This window comes from Canis lupus, chromosome 33, assembly GCF_003254725.2.
Source record: "Canis lupus dingo isolate Sandy chromosome 33, ASM325472v2, whole genome shotgun sequence".
Classification (NCBI taxonomy): domain Eukaryota; kingdom Metazoa; phylum Chordata; class Mammalia; order Carnivora; family Canidae; genus Canis; species Canis lupus.
Genome location: NC_064275.1, coordinates 1,400,637 through 1,426,441, shown reverse-complemented (window position 1 = coordinate 1,426,441; position 25,805 = coordinate 1,400,637). Strand labels below are relative to the sequence as shown.

Below are 25,805 nucleotides of genomic sequence, written 5' to 3'. Positions count from 1 at the left end.
CTATTCATTAGTAAAACACTAATTATAATCTCCCCCTTCCCATCTTTCATCCACCTCTCCCATTTGCTCCCCTGTAAATACCAGTTTTTAACTATCTCAGTGAAAAAAAAAAGCATATCCATTATTTAAGATTGCACATATAAATAAAATGTATAAATACAAACACGCACACACATACACATTGTTAAAATCCTCTCTCCTGGGCTTGTAAAATACGAGCATGAAGCTGCTTTGGATTTTTCCAGCAGGAGTTCCACACCACTGCAGCACACACTGCACTCTCTGGAGACCCTGTTAAAACTCCTCTCATTAGGAGGAGGGGAGGAAAAGGCCCCCTTATTCTTTACCTCTGGAAGGAGAGGTGATACTTCCAGAACACAAACGACACCCTCCTAAATCCTACCTTGCACCTCCAGCCCTGATATTCTAGTTGTGGGCAAGGGGATTAAATATTACTAAACTGGTTTTGGATGTTTAGTTTTTCTAATTTTCTAATTTTAGTTTTTTTAGTTTTTCTAATTTGACATGTTAAGTCAGTAATTGCAATGTTATCATTACCACCATAGGGTCTGTCTAAATTTCTCATGTAACATGTTACTAAAATCTTAATCATAGCGTAACATAATTGGAACACAGGTAATATGGATTGAGTGGTTCATTTTTTTTAATTCAAAGTAAATCTGGTCGTCTCTATCATAAACCTAAGTGAATAACCACTAAATAACTATTGAGACATTTAAGATGGTTTTAAGCAAATGACACAAAATCCTCAACTTCAAGCCAATATTTTCATAAAAACACAATGTGAGGGGTGTTTGGGTGGCTCAGGTGGTTAAGTGTCGGTCTCTTGATTTTGACTCAGGTCTTGATCTCAGGATCATGATACTGAGCCCCACACCAGGCTCCCTGTTCAGTGGAGAGTCTGCTTGAAATTCTCTCTTTCCTTCTGCTCCTCCCCCTGCTCATACTCTCTCTCTCTCTCTCAAATAAACATGTCTTTAAAAAGAACCACACAATGTGAAAATTTTAACAAGTATACACTTAATCTACTTTTTAAACTTTTTATACTTATAGTCAGTTAATTTCTTTACCTGTGAGTAAGCATTCTATCTCTCATTTGCAAGTAGAAACTTTGAGAATATAGTCAATTCCTAACTGTGTAAGCATTATGTATTGTGCAGTATTTTTAATGTATTTGAAGGTTATACTATCTTTAATTTTTCCCCTTGTTTTATTTTATGATTCTATTCATAAATGTAGAATATAATACATTTTAATATTTGAAACTTTCTTAGAGAATTCAGCATATTAAAGCAAACTAAAAATTTATTTTTTCCTAGTTATATATTAGCTTGTTGTTGTATATAAAACTACTTTATAATAATAATCTTCATCATTTTTAAAGTGTTTTATATGCATTGCCTCAATAGTTCTTCACAATAATTTTGTAAGGCCATATTAGCATCTGTGCCCTATGGGAATAAGACTTGATAGGTAGGAATGTTGGGACTTATGATTTCATCTGATTTCTTTTAATAGGAACTTTTTATTGAGGTCTACTTAGAGAAAGGTTATAAAATCACAAATATAGAGTTTGATAAATGTTTTAAAATGAACTCAGCTAGTTATACACAAACTCAAAAGCTCCCTGTATTCTGTTTCAGTAAAAACTGCTCCCATCTATGCACAGGGTAACCACTCTTTGCCCTTTAACTTTATGTAAATGGAAGCATACAGTAGATTCTCTTTTGATCAACATTTTGTTTGTGAGATTCATTCACGTTGACAAAAGCACCTATAGTTTGTTCATTCTCATTGTTACATTATATTCCATCACATGACTATATTAGGGAAGAATAAAGGTATTGAAAAGAAGGGATAAACATGTTTGTAAATAGTTAAGTGCAGAGTAACTGAACATGGCTGATCTAATCACAAAAAAACTAAAAAGAAGCAGGAAGGACATAAAGAAGAAGTTGAAGAGTTTTAAAGTTCTAGCATTATTGAGGAAATTGCTAACATAATAGTTCGTATTAGGCTCTAATTAGTTAACACTGCATAATATCGGTATTGGCATTTAAAGTGATTATTTGAAAAAAAAAAAAAAAAAAATAAAGTGATTATTTGAGAAAGATACAGTGTTCAGCAGAGAAAAGCATCTTTGACAAAGTGTTCTTGAAAGTTTTGTTTTAGCAGTAATGAGCTACCATATACATCATACATAACTATGTATTATTTATATAATAAATAAAAATTTATTGTTCAATATTTAGTAAACTACTTACTATGTGCTAGGCAATGCTCATATGCTTGGTATACATCAGTAAACAAAATAGATGAAATTCTATGCAGAGAACCTGTATTTTTCAAGGAAGGAGACAGGTAACTAAAGACATAAGAATTAATAAATTATTCTATATGCAATATGTATGAAAATGATTAAGGTTATGAAAAAACTCAAAGTCAGCAAGTTAAAGGAAATAGGAGACAACCTGTTGCTGAGCAGTTATTAGAGGTAAATTTCAATGTTAAATATGGTAGTCAGGTCAATACTTGTGAGAAGATGGAGTTGGAGCAAAGTCTTGAAGAGAGTTAGCAACCCAGATAATCGGGCATTCCATTCTCCTGGGTCATTGGAGATCGTTTCAGGCAGGTATAATGGCCGATGCAAAGAATTTAAGGTAGAGAAGGATTGGTGTGTTCCAAAAAGAGTAATGTCAGTAAAGCTGGACTATTAAAACTGCGAGTGAGAGGAGGGAACAAGTTCAGAGAGGTAAGAAAGTCCTAGAATATGTGGGACTAGAAGACAGTTCTAAGGACTCTGTTACTCTGAGTAACAGAGTAACAATGAAACAGGAAGCCAATGCAGGTTTTTGAGGAGTGGCATCATCTGACTTCAGTTTTTAAATGCTACTGTAATGAAAAGACTATCATTAAACAACTCTAGAGTCAAGATGATAAGCTAGGTGGCTACGGTAGTAATCTAACCAAGACATCATCTAACCAAGACTGTCTGCTTCTGTCCAGGATGGCACCCATGGAGAGCTGAAACTATGAAAGGCTTTTAAAATGTTTTGAGGATCCCTGGGTGGCGCAGCGGTTTAGCGCCTGCCTTTGGCCCAGGGCGCGATCCTGGAGACCCAGGATTGAATCCCACGTCGGGCTCCCGGTGCATGGAGCCTGCTTCTCCCTCTGCCTGTGTCTCTGCCTCTCTCTCTCTCTCTCTCTCTCTCTCTCTCTCTCTGTGACTATCATAAATAAAATAAAATGTTTTGAAAATATAGGCAGTAGAACTTAGTAATGGATTGGATATGGGCTATGAAACAGAGAAAAAAAAAGCAGAAGAGAGTAACTTCAAGCTTTTGGGTCTGAGTATTGAACTGATGAGAAAGGATATGAGGGAAGTCAGTTTTGTTTTTTGTTTGTTTCATGATAAAGTTGGTCAGGACTTCATCCTTGGATATGTTGAGAATGAAATATTTATCATAAGCCCAAGAAGAAATCTCAAGTAGGCAGGTAGCAGATGTATAGATTTTGTGTGAGTTCTGGACTGGGGATATACATTTGATAGTCATTGATGCAGAGATGTTGTTGAAAGTCATGGGTGTAAATGATATAACTTAAGGATGAGTATAGATTATGAAGAGCACAGGACCAAAAACTGAGTCCTGGATATTTCAACATATAGAATATAGTACAAAAGAAGTCGTATCATGAAAGTATGCTGAGGATTAATCGGTGAGGTATGTGCAAAACCAACACAGTGTGTGTTAATTCGGGTCCACAGAGAAGCAGATACCAAATTAAGATTAAATATCTAAGAGACTTTTAGTAGGAAAAAAAAATGAAGGAAAAATAGAGGCAGGCAGCCACAGGAAGTGAAGAGAACTTTCTTATCCTGATGGAAGTCTAGCACTGTGATAAAAGAGGAGGAGGAAGGAGGAAGAAGGAGAGGAGTTTCAGATGGTAGTGCAGTTCTGAGAATGTTTCTGCAATTCCTAGCTGAAGCCCCATTGGAGAAGTTTTGTATCTCCTGGATGATATGGTAGTGCTGATTCTGTGCTCAACCATTGCCTGGGAGCAACCAATTGGAAGCATGAACTCAATACACAAAAACAAGAGTGGATCCAAGAGTACCAGGGCAGGGAGTTCCTCAATTATGCTACGCATAGCAGATGTCAGCATGAGCACCAGTACGGTACCCTAAGAAGCAAGTGAAGAACAGGAAGGAAAAAGTGCTGAATTATGTGAAATGCTGATGAGAGGTTGAAGAAGAGAAAGGCTAAAAACTAACAACTGGATTTGATGGCCTGGAGTTTGTTGGCGGATTTGACCACAATGGTTGTGGTGGAGTGAAGCCTGACTGGATTGGGTTTAACAGTGAATGGGAGGAAAGAAATTAGATTGTGAAAACAGACTCCTCTTTGAAAATTTGTTACAAAGGAAAACAATAGAGATGATGAGCTATCTCAGTGAGAAGTGGGGTTAAGAAAAAGTTTTTTTTTTTTCTTTTGAAAGACAGAAGAATTTAGCAACATGTTTATATGCTGATGGAAAAATACAGTAATTATCCCAAACACTTAATGGCCCTGTAGTAGACATGATCATGCGTTTATCCATCTCTGTTTCCAGGCCTCTTGGTGATGTGATTTTGCTCCTATAAAGAGGTGGAATCAAATTCCTGAATGTTTTATCTGAGTTGACCTCGTGACTTACTTTGATCCATAGAATACTACAGAATTGGCACCATATACCTTATACCTCAGCTTTAAGGGGGCTGCAGCTTCTGCTTTCACCATCTTGGAAACCTCTCCATCATTTAAAGAAGTCCAATTTAGCTAGTGGTGGAGGAGAGCAGCACACAGAGGAGAGCAGGGGCAGCCCAGCCAATAGCTGCCACCCACCATCAGATGTTTGCGTGAGGCTACCCACTCTGGTCAGATCTCCAAACTACTGCAGTAGACGAGCAACCCTCCCTTGAGCAGCAGGGCTGCCCAGCCAAACCCAGATTGCCAACCACGATTCATGAAACAGAATTCGTGGCTGATTGTCAGTACTTTCTGAGGTCATTGATACCTGTAGAGACCCCAAATACCTTTTTGAAAATCTTACTCTTTACTTTTCCTCTGTACGTTTTAATATTTACACTGGATAAGCTAAGGAAAGTTCTGCACACTAAATGCCATTTGTAGGTTAGCATATCTGTGTAACTACTAAACATCTTTCAAGGCCTTTTTCCTTTGGACTGATTTGTGCATGTACTTTCACTGCCTTTGGTCGCTCACTTTACATATATTCTTGTGACAATTATTATCTATTACCCTGTATTACAGACATTTGTTAATTTCCTGAGTCGGTGTGGCATTGAGAAGACATGTCTATCATGACATAACTCAAATTAATTTTCTTTCACCAGTTCTCCCTTCCTTCCTTCCTTCCTACAGAATCTGTGAAAGTGCATTTTACTGAAGAGACCCAAATAAGTTTTTATTTGACATAACAAAGGGTCTTTTAAAGATAAAAATGTAGAAAAATAATCTCTATAATATAGTCTTTGAAGTTAGGATCCTGGATGTAAAGTAACAAAATAAAATCCAAAATTCAAAAAGCTTCTAAGCTGACTAACGTGTGCTTTGATGTAGCATCTACGTTTTTAACAATTGCACAAAATATTTCTTTTACTGACATTAATGGTGTACATATACTCACTCTATCACTTAGCTGTATAAACTTGAGCCACTTAGCTATATAACCTTGAATAAGATGTTTAATCTTTTTCTCCTTCATTTCCTTCACTTTAAGAGTGTCATAAATCAGGTAACTATCTTATAGATTTTTCTTAGAATTAAGTGGTATATTTCCATATAGCCATAGAACAGATCTTGAATATTATAAGCACTGAATATTAACAAGCATTATTATCATATGATATGATATCATATGATATAATATCCCTTTTTTTTCTCATTATCACATTAAAATGTTAGCTTTGGCAAATAATTCTAGAAAGCTGGATCCTTGTTAATTAATTTAGTTAAGGATTCAGGCCAATGACATCCTTTGTTTATGTTATCTGGAACCTACTACATCCTAAGTCTGTGGCAATAAGTAATTATTGGATTTATTCTCTGCAGTTAGTCACTACTTCCACTGATGTCAAATGGGTTTAATTAATTTAAACTATAAAAAAGTAAATGGAATTTGGAGGAATATTATAAAAAGAAAGACAAGGTCATTAGTAATAGTCCCAGAGTTTATTATCTTCCAAAATAATGTTTCCTCCAGATTGTCCAAGAAAAAAATGAAGTTACCATCTACTGCCCTCAGAAGTCAGGACTAAAATTTTTGGGAAAAAGAGTATGAATAAATGGTTAATCATGACTAACCAGGTCCATAAGAACTCATGACTTCATGTTGTTCATATGCTAAGGTTGTACCACACATGTTATTATAAGGCATCTTGTGGCTGGTGTACAAGATTGCAATTCAAACTAACAGATGTTTGGGAAGGAAATTATTTGTTTAATTTGTTTATGAGTCACAGGATTTTTGTCTGAATGTAATTATAGGAGGAGACCACAATTTATGAATGGATTGTATTCCAAAAGTGCAGTTATGAGTCAGTTGTTTAGGACTAAGGACATATTTTTATGTATAAACTAGGTTAAATGTTAGTGTTTCCCAAGCAAGCCCACAAATAGCTGCTTTAACCCATTATTTGGCTCCCAGTATGTGCCTATTACTCCTCAGTCTCTGGAGAAAATATTTGAGGAGAAAATGGCCTCTTCCTTTTCAGGCCAGTTTGTTTTGATTCCACTGGCGATAGCCTTTTCCCCTTTCCAGCTCTGCTTTTCCTCTGCTTTCTCATGAGACCTCATAAGCTCTAAACCACCCTGAAGAACTACAACTCTGGTATGACCCATTCTTGGCAAAATTTACACTATTCCTCAATTATCTGCCTCTCCTTTCCCACCACCATGTTCCATTTTTTGATGCTGCTTAAGTCAAGTTGCAGTAAGAAAGCAATGTACTGTAGTTATTTTTTCCCCTAATGGGATTAATAATTATCCCAGGAGTATTTCTGATTTAAAACAAGATATTTATTCATCCAAATTACTATATTTAGTGGACCTCATGACTAACACAATAAGGGGAAAAAACCCAGACATTTTGGAGCAATTTCATATTGGAATCAGGACCAATATGTAGACTTTTTATTGCCAAGAAGTCTGTCTTAGGAGACATTTCCTTCAATTAAATTTGTTTCTTACAACTTTTTCCTCTTTGCCCTTCATGAACTATCGTGTTGTCTTAAGACTTTCACCCAGTAGTTCCCTTTTTGACAAACACTGATAAATACTGGGCTAAAAAAAAAAGAAAAAGAAATAAAGATTTAATATGCATATATATTACAGTTTCCCTGAATATACTTTTTCTTTTCACAAATCAATAGATGCCCAACTAATGTTATTTGTTTGTTTCCCCAACTAAGTAATCTATTCCCTCTATAAATAGAGGGAGTGTTTATTATTTGGGATTCATTGTATGTCTACACCTTAGCTTGCCTAATACTTAGTAAATTCCCAGTAAATACTTCACTATTAAAGAAAAAAATTAAAAACAATTTTTGTTTTAAACATGCCACAATAGACACATAAAAGTACTTGAGTATAAATAATAAGGTCTGCTCTATAGACTAACAGAAATCTGTTTAGGGAAATGAACAATGTGATGATTTGGGCTTTTGACTATTTTTCTGGTAAGAATAAGGGTTAACTTTTGTTTTTATTATAAATAATAAAAAGTCACTGTTTCCACCTTGAAAATCATTTTGATTACATTGTAGAAAAATAAAAGAATGAAAAATTAAGAAAGAAAATGCTTTTGTAGTTGTTCTCAGGCAAACTCCATAGATATTTGACAGTCAATTCGCATTTTAGTTGAGAAGAGAGATTTAAATAATGAGGTGTCCATAAAATAGAGTTTTTAAGTTGCTTAACACATGTGTCAATAAAATTGAAATACGTGAAGTATGGAGGGGGAGAAAACACCTGAATTTAAATATGCAACCTGAAACTAGAACAATGCAAAGTTTTATCTTGTGAGGTAATGCCATACAACGCTATAAACTTAAAGTAATTCACACAGATTGTCATGTTGGACACGCTTTTATTTAGTTTAAACAACTCTTCCATTTCCAAAGTATTTGGGTGGCCTTCTCTGATTTACACTTGAACACTGACATGTAAAACATGAGTCTGTGGGGTCTGGAGAGAACACACTAGCACACAACAGATGGAGCTGCTTGTTTATTATCAGGTATAAGTTAATAACATGCAGTCATGTAAAGATCACCCTCAATTCAGCTATTTTTAAGACTGTGCAGTGCTATTAAGTTCAGACATAAAGTGTTACGGCACACATTGATCTCTTGGTGGATTCTTTGCAAATGAGTCATCTGTTCTTTATTTTCAACCATTCTTGACTTAATCCTTTAAATGAAATTTTAACAGAGAATACTTCCCAAAGAACTCATGAGGATTAAATTCATTACAATAATAAATAGTTTTTCCACTTCAAACACTCACAATGGTGAGTTTACAAAATATTATTTTTGTACTAATACTACAAATCAAAACATGGTGTTAGTCCACACCTTTTCACAACAGATACATTAGGATTTGATGAAAACGCTCAAGTTATCCCAGAATGGTCACTCTTACAAATCACAATAACACAAAGAAATCTCTTATTGGAAAGATTTCCATTCAATTTGTAATTTAATTTTCAGTTTGAGATAGTTAACTCCTTTGTGTCTCAGTATTGTTAATACATTGACTCCATGTGCTAAGAAATATTCAAGTGTTTACCTAGAGCTACTGGTAAGATCACATCTTTGTAACTATCGATCTATCTATATAAATATCACAGGAAATAACTGGTAGTATTATTACTAACATACACTAGTATATATTAATCACCTATTAATAGCTAGAGATTTATGCAAGATGTTTTGAGATACTTATGCTTATTGCATTATCACAATTCTAAACAATAGGACTGAAAATTATCCCCATTTTACAAACGAGTTAAGTAGCTTACTCAAAGTCAACATGAGTAAATAAAGCAATGACTGTAACTGGAACAAAATTAAGAGCTCTTTTTTGTCTCTCACAGTCCCCTTTCCAGAGGTACCTTTTGTCTGAATTGCAGAAACAGCAGTATGAAAGGGTGAGCTTTAAAAAACTTGTCTTGAACTCAGGCTTATCAAACAGGATCTATAAGCCCCCAACTCTCCACTATTGACAAACCAGATTCCAGCTATTTAGTTCATCCCTGTTTCCATGTATCTGTTCTTTCTCTTTCTATTGTTCCTAACACTTTACTTCTTTAGTTTTTCTGCTACCTAATCTTCACTACTGGGTTCAATGTCCACATCTGCAAAGCCTTCCCCTATAGTCCAAACCCCTATTAATCTCTCTTTTGTGATAGTGCCATTACTATATTGTCTTTCTTTGTTTTATACAGACTGTTTTATTCACCTAAAAAAAATAAAATCCACATTTTAACAAGTTGCTATATATATATATATATATATATATATATATATATACATTGAAATTTTAAGCTTTTTTCTATACATGTTCATATATATTTATATATGATATCACATAACAGAATAATACCCAAAGGGACAAATTAATTGCCTTTGTAAAATTAGCAGAACCAATACATTCCCATTTGTATTTTGATAATATACATATTATAAACAAGAAAATGTGTTAGCTATTTTAACATCACAAGGTATTGACAATCATTAATTGTCTATTGAAAGCCATCCTGCATCCATTTTCCCTATTTTACAATAAAAGAAAATAGATTTAACTCACATTTTGGCATTGATTTGATTGTGAACAAAAAAATGTGAGCCACTCATAAAAGATCCATTCCCCTTGACATTGATTGACTTAGGTATGAGCATGTGGTGCAGACCTGGTGGATACAAATTAAGAGACATCTGTTGAGGCATTTCCTTGGAAAGTTTTCTCAATCTTAAAAAAGGAATAAATTTTGGGCCCTTGTATGTAAAGTAAAATGATGATGCCTAGAATTTCTGCAGCCATCTTATGACTTTGAAGGAAAACACATAGAATTTCTAAATTAGTACATTGAGTTTCTAAATCAGTCATTCTGAAGCCACACTTTCTCCAGAAATTCTGTGATATGAACTAACAGATCTTATTCTATGAAAGAATAAATCTCACTTTTGAGCTATATTTGGTTAGGTATCTTATTACTTGTAGCATAATGCAACATAATTGCTATAAATAGCCTAAGATACAAGTATTATATTATCTCACTTATATGTGGAATTATAATAACAACAACAATAAAAATCAAACTTATAGAGAACAGATTAGTGGATTCTCGAGGTAGAGGGTAGGGAATGAGTGAAGGGAGTCAAAAGGTAGAAACTTCCAGTTATAGAATAAGTAAGTCATGATAATGTAATGTATAGCATAGTGACTATAGTTAATAGTACTATATTGCATATTTGAAGGTTGCTAAGAGAGTAGATAAAAAATAAAAAATAAAAAAAATAGGGGATCCCTGGGTAGCTCAGCGGTTTAGCACCACCTTTAACCCAGGGCGTGATCCTGGAGACCCGCAATTGAGTCCCACCTTGGGCTCCCTGCATGGAGCCTGCTTCTCCCTTTGCCTGTGCCTCTCTCTCTCTCTTTCTCTCTCTCTCTCAATCTCTCTCTGAAATCTCATGAATAAATAAATAAAATCTTTAAAAAAATAAAAATAAAAAAATGCACATTTCCCCCCATTTTGGTTAAAATAGTAGTATGTGTTTCCATACAGAATGGTAAAAAATTCTGATTGAACAAAGCATTTACCATGATTACCAAACACTTCTTAACCAATAGAAAAAATCATAAAGACTATCAAAGCAAGATGATCTTAATTTAGTCTCTGCTTTTATTTCTTTCCAAATATCAATTTGAGTTCACTTGTCCTATTAAAATGTGTGGGCTTTGAGGAAAAGATGAGCAAAGCATTTCAGATTTGCTAATATAGCACATTTTGACAGGCTGCTGTGCAGAACATGATTGATAATCAGGATGAGAATAGAAATAAAAAGCATAGATGAAATCATGCCAACCTGAGGGAAATAAATGTTCTGATAATCTTTTAATTATTTTTTGAATAAATTGAGCTTAGATGCTTTCTAGAGTTTATTTCACCACTTGAATATATTTTACCTACTCAGAAAAAAATAAAAAAGTTTAAAATCTTTGGTATATTATCATCAAGGCCATATGATATAGAAGACGGCGTGAACACATTATTTGGGATATTTAAATAATATATGTATTTTTCTTCGTTGGTTACAGGTATCGAGGTCTTTATTTTCTTGTCCTTGTGCTTTCATTTTTTGAATTTCCACTTCTTGAAACAAGTTAGTTAACGTCTCTGAAAGCCACTGTTTTCTCTTATGTAAAATTGGATATTATCATCTAATTCACCTAATTATTACATAACTCATCTTAAACAATATATAGAAAATCACTTAATACTTGGTTTAACCTAGGTTTAGGAAGCCTGAAGGGTTAACAACCTTTGCTTAGTGAAATTATTAAGTTTGTAAATTAATGAATAGATTATTTAAAAATAATATTTGGCAGGATATAAGCAAGATGGCCTAATAAGACATTCCTTCTCAATAACAATTTTGTTGTTCATCCACAAACAAAATGCCTTTGTAGGAGCTGGTGGGATTCAACACTAAATGCCAAGTGGCCTGGGAGGAGTCTCACCCATCTGCACATCAAAGAATAAACATATAGACCTTTATCCCAGCAGAGGACCCTCTGGAGACCTGTGAACCGGCTCCAGCTTCTCTTGGCCACATGCTGAAAGCTCCAGGAGGATACAGTCTTGGACAATCACTTAGAGACCAGAGAGAGGCCTTGGGGAAGCTCAGGAATCCAGGGTCCCCTAGAAGACATGGATAAATTCCTAGAAACATAGAATGTACCAAGATTGAATCATGAAGAAATAGAAAATCTGCATGAATTAATAAAAAGTAGGGAGACTAGATCAGTAATTAAATTGATTTTCCTATTCAATTCTACCAAACGTTTAAAGAATGAATACTAATCTTTCCCAAAGTCTTACAAAAAAGGTTGAAGAGGAGAGGACACTCTCAAACTCACTTACAAAGCCAGCTTTACAATGATACCAAAGTCAAATAAGGACTGTACAAGAAAAGAAAACTATAGGCCAATACCCTTGATGAATATAGATATATACACAGAAAAATTGTCAACAAAATATTAGGAAGACAAATTCAACATCATATTACAAGGAACATACAGGATAATCAAGTGGGACTTAACCTCTGTGATTCATGGATGGTTTGACATACACAAATCAATAAATGTGTTATAGTACAATTGTGAAGTAAAAGATAAAAATCATGATAATATCAATGATTGGAGAAAAGTATTTGAAAAAATAGAACATCCTTTCTTGATAAAAACTCTCAAGAAATTAGGTATAGAAGTAATGTATTCAACATAATAAAGGTCATCCATGATGAGCTTCCAGCTGATATCATATGAGAAATTGAAAACTTTCCCTCTAAAATCAGAAACATGACAAGGGTTCCCTCTTTGACTGCTTCTATTTAGCATAGTCCTGGAAGTCCTCACTAGAGAAAGCAGGCAAGAAAAAGAAATAAAAAACGTACAGATTAGTAAGGAAGAAGTAACATAGTCTGTTTGCAGATGATATGATTTTATAAATGAAGATTCTAAAGGGATTGCCAAAAAAACTATTAAAACTAATGAGCCAATTAAGTAAAGTTGCAGGATATAAAATCAACATGCAAAAATCAGTTACATTTTCATAGATTAACATTGAAATAGCTGAAAAAGAAGACAATCTTATTCACAATAGTGCGAAAAACAACGAAATATTCTGGAATAAATTTAAAGAGATGAAATATCTGTACACTAAAAAGTATAAGACTGATGAAAGAAATTGAAGAAGACACAAATAAAGGAAGATATTCTATGTTTATTGATTGGAAGAACTGATATTGTTAAAATGTCTATACCATCCAAACCCATCTATAGATTCAAACCTTATCAAAATTCCAATGATTTTTTTCATAGAAATAGAACAAACCTAAAATTTATATGGAACCACACACCCCCAGAATCCAAACTAATCCTGATAAAGAAGAACAGAGTTGGACACAGTACACTAGCCAATTTGGACACGGTACACTAGCCAATTGCAAAGTATGTTGCAGAACTATAGTGAAAAAAACAGTATGGTGCTGGTGTAAAAATAACCCCATAGAGCCAAGAATATCCAATAGGGAGAGGATAGTCTCTTTAGTAAATGGTGTTGGGAAAACTGGATAATGACATGCAGAAAAATGAAACTGGACCTTCGTCTTAACCACTCACAAAAATTAGTTAGAAACAAATTAAGACTCAAACAGAAGATCTGAAACCATAAAACATCTAGAAGGGAAATAGCATCTTGACATTAGTTTTAGCAACAATTTTTGGGGTATGGAAATAAAAAACACAAGTAGCAAAAGTAACAATCAACAAGTGGGACTACATTAAATTAAAAAGATTCTGCAGAGCCACAAACAAACAAACTAACAAAAATGCAACAAAATGAAGAAGGCATCCTATGGAATGGGAGACAGTAATTGCAAACCAACTGACAAGAGGTTAATATCCAATATACATGAAGAACTTATGCAATTCAATAGCCAAAATCCCCAAATAATCTGATTAAACAATGGCAGAGGAACCGAATAGATGTTTCTTCAAAGAAGGCATCCAAAAGGTCAACAGGTACAGGAAAAGTTAACTTCCTCAGTCATCAGGGAAATGTAAATCAAAACCACCATAACATATCATCTCACACTTGTCAGAACAGCCATTATCAAAAGACAAAAGATAATAACAGTTGGCAAGAATGTGGAGAAAAGAAAACCCTTGTGCACTCTTGGCGGGAATATAAATTGGTTCAGCTTTATGAAAACAGAATGGAGTTTCAAAAAAAAAATTAAAAACAGGACTACCATGTGATCCAGCCATTCACTTCTGGGTATATATCTAAAGGAAATGAAATCAGGTGATCCAGTAGGTATCTTAACTTCCAAATTCATTGCAACAGTATATGCAATGGCCAAAACATGGAAACAACCTAAGTGTCCATCCACAGATGAATCAATTAAAAAGATGTAAATATTAGTACAACGGACTATTATTCAACCCTGAGAAGGAAGGAAATCTGGCCATTCATGACAACCTGAATGGACCTGGAGGGCATTATGCTAAACAGTGAAGTTAGACAGAGAGACAAATACTATTTGATATACCTTATAAGTGGAATATAAAATGATGAACTCATACAACCCAGAGTAGAATGATGACTGTCCGAGGTTGAGTGTGGGGGAAATGCCGAGATGTTGGTCATAGAATACAAACTTCTATTTATAAGATGAATAAATTCTAGGGATCTAATGTACAGCATGGTGACTATAGTTAATTATACTATATTATATACAGTATCATGCATATTATTATATGTGTATATGTATATTTAACATTATTAAATAATATATGTATATATTTAACATTATTAAATAAATAACATGTTACATTATAACATAAATATATTTTTATTGAAAGTTTCTAAAGGAGTAGGGCAATTATGGGAGATGATGGAGGTGTTAACTAACCCTATTGTGGTAATCATTTTGCAATATGTGGGTGTGTCAAATCTTCACATTGTACAACATGAACTTACACAATGTTATGTGTCAATTAAATCTCTATAGAGCTGAATAAAAGATAAAATATTATTTTGTCTGGAGTAATGTTTAAATAATTCTGAAAATAGTTTTACAACTGTGTTTCTTTAACCTGGTACAGTTAGAAAGTTGGTTATGTGATCCATCATGCAAATGTTGTTAGTTGCAGCCCATGGAAATGTGCCTTAAAGAATGGAACTGCTAAGAAACTTACCCTAAGTAAAATGTTATCATGTATATAAATCACACACTAAAAATCACACATATTAAGTAAAACAGCAAATAAATAAGAAATATATACAAATAGATGAAAGTCATATTTAAATTATTGGGACACAGTTCCATGTTATTTAGTAACTCAAAATATAATCTATTCTGCTCTTTATTTAAAATAACTATTCCCATGTTTTAAATCCTGTTGGTTTAAAAAGTTCAGAGAAATTAAAATATTAATTTAAGGACGTTATGATTAATGAAAAATAAAAGAATGCAACCAGAACAGACATCTCTCATAGTCCAATAATAAAATCTGCTAAATTTACAAAAGAAATATAATATTGTTAGGCAAAGACAGCCAAATGAGCTCAGAAGGTGTGAACATTATCTATTTACTCATTTCTTTGAAAAATAATTAGTAATTACTTTCCGGATGTCAGATTCCATGCCAATTTCCCTGGCAGTTTACAGAATTAAATAAAGCAAAGCCTCTACTTTCAAGAATGTTCTATCCAGTAACTGTAAAGAGTATATAAAAGAAATTAGTTGAAGAAAATTACACTTCAAACAATGTCAGTTGATAGAGTGAATGCAAACACAAGTTTAAGAGCAAACTCAGAGCTGAAAGCCTAACAGGAAATCAGGAAGCAGTAAAGACAAGCTATTAGGATAAGCTGTCATTCAAGCTGGCATTGATGACAATATTATGACTTTCCTCCACAGATGACTATGACAGATTATCATGAGAAACAGGGGAAGAAGCAAAAAGAGGGCAACACTAAATGTATCATTTCCGTATTCAATGAATAAAGCAAAAAATGAAAATCGCCTCTAGAAATAACAACTCTTTCACTTTCACTTGCACTTATACTATTTTGACAGATAACCTAATAGCACTTAATATTTCTAAAGGGAAATTTTGTTTCTTCTAAGCATAATTTAGGATATTAAGATATTAAAAATATATTTGCTTAGATTTTACAAAATTTAACTTGTTACACATGAGAAGATTGTATGGGATGTGATTTTTGATTCCCACTAGAGAAAGAAAATGGCAAATGAGTTTTTCATGTTGAGAAAAATAGTAGACAAGGTATGCATAAAGAGTTAGCTCTTCCCTTATTTGATTCTAAGTAAAGGAAATTAATTGTATTTGTCTTTGTTGTTCTGGCCTCTTAATCAGAAGGAAAAATATATTGACAGATAAAATGCTTATCCATGTCTTTATTTTGCAAGAGAAGTAATAGGTAACAACTTTTCACTGGTAACAACTATTTGAATTGCAGGCATAACAGCAAGAAAAAAATACTGACATGCCAGCTTGATGGAAAGAGACTATGGAAAGCATCTGACTCAGGGTGAAACGAGTGAGGCAAAAGGTGAAAAAATATTAGTTGAATGAATAAAGAATGAATATAGAAAGTACAAGGCCATTGATTTTAACTGCTTGGATTCCATTTTATGAATATACTAAAATTTATCCATTTTCTTATTCACTCATGTTAATTGGTTCTATTTTCATTAATAAATATTCCCATAATTGTCTTACATATGTGTTTAGTAGACACCTGTGTGAAGTTCACTAGAGTGGAACAACTAGAATAGAAGTGCTGTGTCATATGGGATGCATGCCTTCTATTTCAGTGTCATAAGAAAGCTAGAGAAGTTCCTTCATATTTAGATATAAATTGCACTGTATGTTACAATAGTGTAAAATTCTTATAACCATTTCAGATGCACTAACCAGTAAGGATTAGATGTTAGAGGATATGTTTAGAATGCTGACTTAAAAAATGAACAAACAAACAAAAAAAAAGGACAAGTTGATCTCCACTATGACTATCATCCTTATGTATTCCAATGTCAATAGTTTCCTAGAGTGCATTAACAAGAATTTTGAGGCCGTGATTAAGTTTCAAAGAAAGTTTTGTGGTTCAAAATGTTTGTCTTGTTTGGGTGTGTTGGGAATTTTGAGGAATGTAATAAGTATTTGCCATTCCATGAAGTGGCTCTATAATAGACTCAGAGAGAATGGTGCAGAATTTCTAGAATTTGGCATTAGTTGGAATATAGTTTTTTTTTTAATATATAGCCAATGAGTGTGCTAGTTTTTTATTCTTAAACAATAGTAATTTTAGTAAGAATATTTTATTATTTCCTTGTACATGTTGATACACTTATCTTTTATATTGCTAATATAAAGAAAAAGTGAAATCTGTTCGATAATTACACACAAAAATAAGAAATATTATATAGTAGGTCTGTTTTTAACTTACTGGATATTTCCCATTATGGTTATTTTTCTTTGATCTTTGGGGAGTTTATGGATGTACTCAGTTTCTTCTGGAAGGTGATTTTACCAAAATATGATGGCTCACTAAACAGTAATACTTTGTCAGATATTGCAGATACACGCATGCATACACAAACATGTAGACAATGTGTATTTTGCTTAGAAATTACAGCATGGTTACACGGCTACAAGTTGTTTTATTTCATTTTTGAAGTTATTTTTTACTCTTCTTGTTTATTTTTCTCATGAAGACATATTTATTCATGAATATATATTAGGTAGCTGCTATATTCCAGCTATGTGCTTTGCAAAGATTAATATAGCTTGGGTCAATATTTTTATTTTATAGAATTATATGGTCTCAATAAAACTAAAAGCCTTCTATTAATAAATTTTATGAGTAAGTATTAGTAAGTATTCAGATCAATATATTAAGTTGGGTTTATATTATTCATTCAAAAAATTCCCAAATTAATATATAAATAAAGATCTATCACATAAAAATAACTTGAGAGAATAATTTTATGAAAAAGGAGAAGTAAGCTATAAAACTTTCAAGTAATAATGTTTATTGGCAATCAGAATATATAAAACTAAAGATAATCACTGATCAAAATAATTGGAGTATATCTCCATTTTTTAAATTTATTTATTTTATTTTTATGTAGTAGTAAAGAATCACTGCTCTTGTACACACTAAAGTAAAACAAAATGCAAAAGTAATAATATGTGTCCATTTGATACAAAAAGTTGTAGTCTGCATCAAACAAATGTAAAAATATTAGCATTTATAAAATGTCAAGGATAGCTTGTAAAAAAACAGTTGGTTCTAAAAACTTAGCAAGATTTTGACATTGTTATATAAAATCAATTAGGTAGCCATATAGATACTAAAAAATAATAGTTGTATTAACTCATGTTTTTTTTTCTTTCCTCTTTTCATTTCAGAGACCATTAGAATCACCGACTTAGTCACACTTGAAAAGCAAAAATTATTTTTAAAGAGTTTAAAGTACATTCTAGAGCCTTATTCCAAAATAACAGCATTCTTTATATTTTTAAAAGGGAATATGTGAAAGACTCAGCTCCCAAACAACCCCCTTTGAAGATGAAATCATGTGAATTGTTAGATGTAATGGCATGACAGTAAGAGCCTGGAGATTGTCCAATGTAGTCCTTTTGAGATGGGTTATACCCCCTGAAGGAGATGATGCATCAAAGGCCACGGAAATTTTTTAAAGATTTTATTTATTTGAGAGTGCGAGCACAAGCTGGGAGAGGGGCAGAGGGATGCGGAGAAATGGACTCCCCACTGAGCCGGAGGGTCCTGAAATCATGACCTGAGCTGAAGCCAGATACTTAACCCACTGAGCCACCCAGGCGCCCAGGCCACAGATTTTCTAAATGTCATTTTACCAAGTATTTCTGTTGAAAAGACTATAAAATAAGAATTGATGCTTATTTTTCTTTCTTTTTAAAAAATATTTATTTATTCACGAGAGACAGAGAGAGAGAGAGAGAGAGAGAGAGAGAGACAGGCAGAGGAGCCCGACATGGGACTCAATTCGGGGTCTCCAGGATCATGCCCTGGGAGGAAGGTGGCACTCAACCACCGAGCCACTGGGGCTGCCCGATGCTTATTTTTCAAGAATGAGAAAAGAGTCTGCAACTTTCTCACAAATATGTGCCATACAATAGATGCTTTCTCAGGCATCGACTGGCTTGTATCCCTATATAGAGTTCCTTCCTTGATGGTTGATAATGAAGTTTTATGGTTATTGTTGTTATCTATGTTTCCAACCAGAGATATGTTTATTGAATTGCGGACGGATCTCAAAAAAAATATGGCTCACCTTGTTTCCCAATACTCAGACTCCCAGCTTCTGCATTTTATTGCTATTATCAGGGAATTGTTTTAACCTATGCTCAAATTCTGCTATTATGTATGTATTTGTTAATGTTTATTGAAAAATAGATTCCTAAGAAATTGCAATCACGTTACAAACAGATATTGGGGACCCCTCACCAATTCTCCTCAAAACGTTTATCTTGTGTGACTATAGTGTAATATCAAAATAACAAAAGTGATATTGGTACCATGTGTGTTTATTGTTGTCATGTTATCACAAAGAATCATGTAACTGCCACTGCAATCAATAGGGAGTTATTCCGTCACCACAAACATCACTCTGCTACCCTTTAATGCCCGAAAATTCCTATTCCCCCCCAAATACTAATCTGTTATCTAACTGTGTAATTATGCCATTTCAGAAAGGTTACATAAATCAAATCAAATCAAATCTGCCACATTCTGAGATTTTTTTTCTCTCTACAGATTGTTCATGAAATCTACCCAAGTTGTTGTATGTATCAAGAGTCACTTAAATACTTTATTAGAATTCCCTTTGATCAATCTTTAGTGTTTCTGAATGGATTTCTTCATATTGATTTTTAGTAGTTATTCTAGGTATTACACTTAAGTACATAATTTATCATCATGTGCTAACATAGACACTTAACCAGTTGAAGTGAAGTATAGAAAACTCACCTTCATTTAAAATCTTTTCACCCATTTATAATATAAACGTTCAGTAATGTTCAGTACTTCTATACCTTGAGAAGCACATCAGAATAATATTATAATTTCTTCTTTAATTCTCAAAGATAATTGAGAAAACTCAAGATATAAAAGTCCATTATGTTTACTCTTTTTTTTTTTTTTTTTACTCTTTCTATTGTTCTTTCTTCATTTCTAATATTCTGTTTCCTTCTTTCATCATTTTCTTTGTTTTGGGAGTTTTCTTAAGCCACTCTCAGGGTAGTTCTGCTTGTGACAAACCATTTTTAGTTTTTCATTGTCTGATAATGCCTTAATTATCATTATTAAATTATACTTTGGGAGGAGATAGGATTCTAGGATAGCAATTTTGTTTGTTTGTTTAATTACCTGAAAAACAATATGAAACCTCTTTGATTTCTGATTAGAAATCCACTGTTTCGTTAATAGTTCCTCATAGTAAGGTATAGTTTTTCTCACGCTCCCTTCAAGGCTCTGTTTTCTTGTCTTTAGTTTTGAGATGGTCTTAGCATGGATATCTTTGGTTTATCCTGTTTTGGGTTCCTCTGCTTCTTTTATCTGTAGTCTTATGGGTATTTTGTTTGCTTCCCAAATTTGGGGCTTTTAGCTATTGTTTATTTAAAAACTTGTCCAGCACCACTTACTTTTTTTTTTTTTCTTCTTCTGAGACTTTGATGGCAGGTACTTTAGATCTTTTGTTACCGTCCCATGGGTCTCTGAGGATCTGTTTATTTTCTGTTTCTTTCTGCTGTTCAGTCTGGGTTATTTCTATTGTTCAATCTTTAACTTCACTGATTCTTTCTTCTGTTCTTTCTCTTCTATTGTCGAGCACGTACATTGAGTTTTTATTTCAGTTATTTTATGTTTATTTCTAAAATTTTTATTCAGTTCTTTTTATATTTTATGTTTCTTGGTTAAGACTTTCTATTTTGTTTTCATTTGTTTGTAATTTCTTTTTTTTATTGAAGTATAACTGGGGGCAGCCCGGGTGCCTCAGCGGTTTAGCGCTGCCTTCAGTCCAGGGCCTGATCCTGGAGACCTGGGAAATGAAAGAAACCCATCACACCAGGAGTCAGAAAAATCTCAGATTGAATCACAAAAGACAAGTAGTAGATATTAACATTGATCTGATGCTGATGTTGGAATTATTTAGCAATGTTTTCAAAGTAGCTGTTATAAAAACATATCAACAAGAAATTGCGAACATGTTAGATGGAGAGGATTAAGAGGTACAAACCTCTAGTTATAAAGTCACATGGATATAAAGTAGAGTATAGGGAATTTATGCAATAATATTATAAATGGTGACAAATGGTAACTAGACATTATGGTGATCATTTCATGATGTATGTTTCACCTGAAACAATGTTGTATGCCAGTTATACTTCTTTTTTTTATTGATTTTTTATTGATTTTTTTATTATCCATGACATTTTATATTCATTTTACAACACACTGGATCTTTTAAAAATCTTCTATTTTATCAAGTCTCCTCTGGAATCATGAAGGTTTCAGAGAAGAGAGGTTTTTTGTTTTTTGTTTTTTTTAAAGATTTGATTTATTTATTCATGAGAAACACACACACAGAGGCAGAGACACAGGCAGAGGGAAAGGCAGTCTCCCCGTGGGGAGCCCGATGTGGGACTCGATCCCAGGACCCTGAGATCACGACCTAAGTCAAAGGCAGATGCTCAACCACCAAACCACCCAGGCGGCCCAAGAAAGCTTCTTTTACTGCCAGGTAGACATGAAAGTTGTTTCCCCGTTTAAGTTCTGCTGTTACTCAGGGATGGGGGGGAAACGTGCCTCATAACTACTGGATGTGGATGAGAGTTCGGAATACTCACTAGGCATCCACTCTGGCTACAAGGGTGAGGAGCACCTTGTTATTGCCTCTTATTCGACAAAGATGCCTTGTTACTACTAGAATACAGTGAAATTCAGTTTCTTCCTACTGACCCTCTCACATCACCCAGCTGAGAGGGGCAGGGGTGCTCATTAAAGCTGGGTGACCATGGAAATCCAGGATTCTCAATAAGCCTTCTGTGACATCACCCCTCTGTGGGAGGAACAGAATACTTTGTCACAGTGAGGTAAGGTTGGGAGTCTGGGCTTCCTACTCAAATTTACTCATTGGGCTAGAGGTGGAGCCACTGTTTTTTCCATCTACAAGGAGTAGAGCAATTGCTTGTTTTTTGTTTTTTTCTTTTTCTCCCAAGTTTTTATTTAAATTCCGGTCAGCATGCAATGTAATATTAGTTTCAGGTTTAGGATTAAGGATTCATCACTTACATATGATTCCTGTCTAAACATCTTCTATATTGTGTTGCTGCCCTTTTCCTTGCTGTTGGGCTATAGAGAACAATATGGCTTTGTTGTTGGAGCTTTGTTGTGCTCGTAGATGCCAATTTCTTCAGCACTCAGTTTGTGATAAAAGAAAATGAAAACCTAGGGAACTAACTTGCATGTCTTTCCTTGAGTCCTAAAATCCCTAGATGGTCTGCTTCCTTCCCTCTTTCTTTCAGAGCCTCCTTATGTGTATTTAGTATATAATGTACAGGATTTTAGCTGTACTTAGAGGGACTATAGGAAGAAGTGCAAACTATTCCTATAGTTGTTTTTTAGGGAGTAAAATTCCATTATTTATATACTTTTGGAAGTTGATTCACCTTTTAGGGCTTCTATGCTCTTGTATATGCTATACAGAAATGGAGTTGGTATATTTTTAGATCCTCATGAGTATTCACATTATAGGGAAAGAACACAGGATTTTGGTTTATAAGTATGTAGGTCTGAATCTTGACTCTGCTAATACCAGTAATAATCTAGACAAGTGACTGAATCTCCAAGTTCTTTACCTTCTTTAGGGAGGGATTTGATGTCTGGCCCTAAGGTTATTGAGAGGTCTGTATGATGTATAGAGTTTGATGTAATTTAGCTACTAGATGGATAAATCTTCAAAGGCTTCTAGGTTTTCCTTTTTATATCACTTCTAGAATCCTGCACCATGAGAATACACTTGAGCTTCAAAATAAAAATCTTTTAGTTGAAAAACAATTATATCATAAAGTTTGTTAAATCTTTTAATTCTCATGGAGATTTTAATTTTCTTTGGGAGGCAGACATGAAAGTTTCAACAATACATGAATATTATTACACATTATTTTTTAAGATTTAATTCAAAATATAAGGAACTAGATATTATACAATATTTTAGTTATCCACATATTTCTGTTCCAGTTAATATAATACTTCATGTCAGGGATTTCCAAACTGTAATCCCCAAGGAATTTCTTTGTTGTTTGTCTCCCTAATAATGTCTTGAATCTATTAAACAAATAATTACTCATTTTACCATTTTAAGTAATTATAATTGCAAACTAAAACTTTTTAAAAAATTTTATTTTTAAATAAAATAATTTTGAAAGAAAATGAGTGAGAGAGCACAAGCAGGGGCGGGGGTTGGGGGTGGGAGGGGTAGAAGCAGGCTCCCCACTGAGGAGGGAGCTTGATATGGGGCTGGATCCCAGGACCCTGAGATCATGACCTGAGCCCAAAGCAGACACTTACCTGACTGAGCCAACGAGGTGCCCCATAAACCAAAATTTCTAATAAAGAACATCAGTTGTTAATTTAAATATAAATAATTCTGGTCAAATATATGGAAATAAGATGATTTAGAAATGTGCAGCTTTAAGTTGAATGAATGCTGGCTTTTAAAATGTTTGTTAAATATTAAAAATTATTCTTAGGGCAGCCCGGGTGGCTCAGAGTTTAGCGCCACCTTCAGCCCAGGGTCTGATCCTGGAGACCTGGGATCGAGTCCCACGTCGGGCTCCCTGCATGGAGCCTGCTTCTCCCTCTGCCTGTGTCTCTGCCTCTCTCTCTCTCTCTCTCTGTGTCTCTCATGAATAAATAAATAAAATCTTTAAAAAATTATTTTTAGTAGTTCTGTATTGATTTTTTAACATAGTGATAACAAATGACTTTTTAAATTTTATATTTAACAAAAACTTTTGCAAAAAATAAACATAACCAAATTGCCTTTATTTTTTTTAAGATTTATTTATTTATGATGAGAGACACACAGAGAAGAGAGGCAGAGACATAGGCAGAGGGAAAATCAGTCTCCTCACAGGGAGACCCATATGGGACTCAATCCCGGATCCTGGGATCATGGCCTGAGCCAAAGACAGACGCTCAACCACTGAGCCACCCAGGCATCTCAACCTAATTGCCTTTAGTCCCACAGTCAAGCCAATAGTTATTTTGTGAAAATGCTTTTATGGTTAAAATGAATTTATAGTTCATTTAATTCAATAATCTAATGGAATGGATTTTGAATACTATGTCAAATTCCTTCCATTTTAAATAATTTATCAAGTGGCAGTGATAGACTGGGAGGGAAATAGAAACAATATTTAAGAATCAGTATAATGAGAGAGAGATCCCAAGATGCTTTACATCTTACTCTGTACTTCCCCAGTAGTTCATTGTGTGTATCATTTGTGATAAATCATAGCTTCCTTGCACTATATCATCATCATTGTCATCCAAAGGCATTCAGAACCTACCAAAGCATAAATTACTGCTCAAGAGACAGTTAGCCACACTGGAAAATGCATTCACATTTTTGAGCTTCTGAAATACCCTCTGATAAAATAATTAACCAGATAGAACCTGGTTTGAATATTTATTAGGCACAATATTATTGAGTAGCTATCAATCTTCTAGTTCTCATCTGTCAAATGAAGATAAATAATTGCTTAGTCACACTTCATTCATTTAAAGGCAAAGAACACTGTATTTTTTAGGAAATTATCAAGAAAAGTATTTGACTGATCATTGTCCTCAATATGTATTTTGAGAGTGGCAGGAGTAAAAATAAATTTTCAGGGCATCAGAAAAAATAAAACAAAATAAAACAAAACTCATACAAATCCTTCATTTTCACCCAGTAGAATTCTAACTGGTGATTTATCAGGTAAATTCTACTCTATCTCCAAAAGTTAGGGCTACTATCTTTTTCTGGGAAGTTCTCTTGAATTCCACAAGATTACATGCTCATAGCACTTACTACAGAAGTTTGTTTTTTTGTTTTTTTTTTTTTTATTTTTATTTTTTTTTTACTACAGAAGTTTTTAATTATGTGCATAGATTTTTCTTACCACCTTGAAAACCCTGAGGACAATCTTCTGAGTTCCATCTTCAAAGACAATGCAGTGACTGTCTGGATTTCAATAAATACTTGAGGAATGAACATAAGAATACATTGATATGCAATGTTTTCATCTGATTCAAGCAAAACAAGTTTGTGGATAATAAAAGGGTAACTTTTTAAAATCTTTTGTTTTGAAATCATTTGAATATTTCATCTATCTTCCTACTTAATTTTTATTTCAAAATATGACATATTATGGATGTGCCTGGAATCTTTATGAATATATTTCATTATTTTATTTTCAGTAGATGATTATCTCACAAGAAATCAATCTTATCACATTGATTTAATATAAAATATTATATCTTCTTATTCATATCCACACCATTCTCCCAACCCCATACATACAAATGCTCTGAACTCACATGGTTAAAAGAGATAGTGATCAAGACATAAAGACATATAAATGAAGTAGAAAAATAGTGGTAGAACCAAACATGTATTATAAAGCCTCCAAAATAATTCAGTGATGAAAAGCTGATCATTTTGAAAAATGACACCGGAAAAATTAGATGTTCATATACAAAAACTAACTTGATATTGACTAGGTACCCAAATAAGAAGAGCTATATCTGGGGCAGTCCTGGTGGCTCAGAGGTTTAGCACTGCCTTCAGCCCAGGGTGTGATCCTGGGATCAAGTCC

The 25,805-nt window shown here is 33.7% G+C and overlaps 1 long non-coding RNA gene across 10 annotated transcripts in view; it reads right to left on the bottom strand.

The window, feature by feature from the left end:
* Positions 1-21,971, bottom strand: part of LOC112640957 (uncharacterized) — a 34,218-nt gene extending 12,247 nt beyond the window's left edge. For 3 of the 10 annotated variants that reach the window (XR_003124375.3, XR_007408022.1, XR_004811779.2), the window contains exons 1-3: positions 21,789-21,970; positions 19,912-20,980; positions 9,891-9,993 (exon numbers count right to left, since the gene is read on the bottom strand). This is a non-coding gene — a long non-coding RNA (uncharacterized LOC112640957). Of the gene's footprint in view, positions 1-2,285; positions 2,358-7,119; positions 7,365-8,203; positions 8,493-9,890; positions 9,994-19,911; positions 20,981-21,788 lie in introns of those variants that run through there. The other 7 variants (XR_003124377.3, XR_003124378.3, XR_007408025.1 and 4 more) reach the window with 5 other exon arrangements.
* Positions 21,972-25,805: the final 3,834 nt, after the last annotated feature.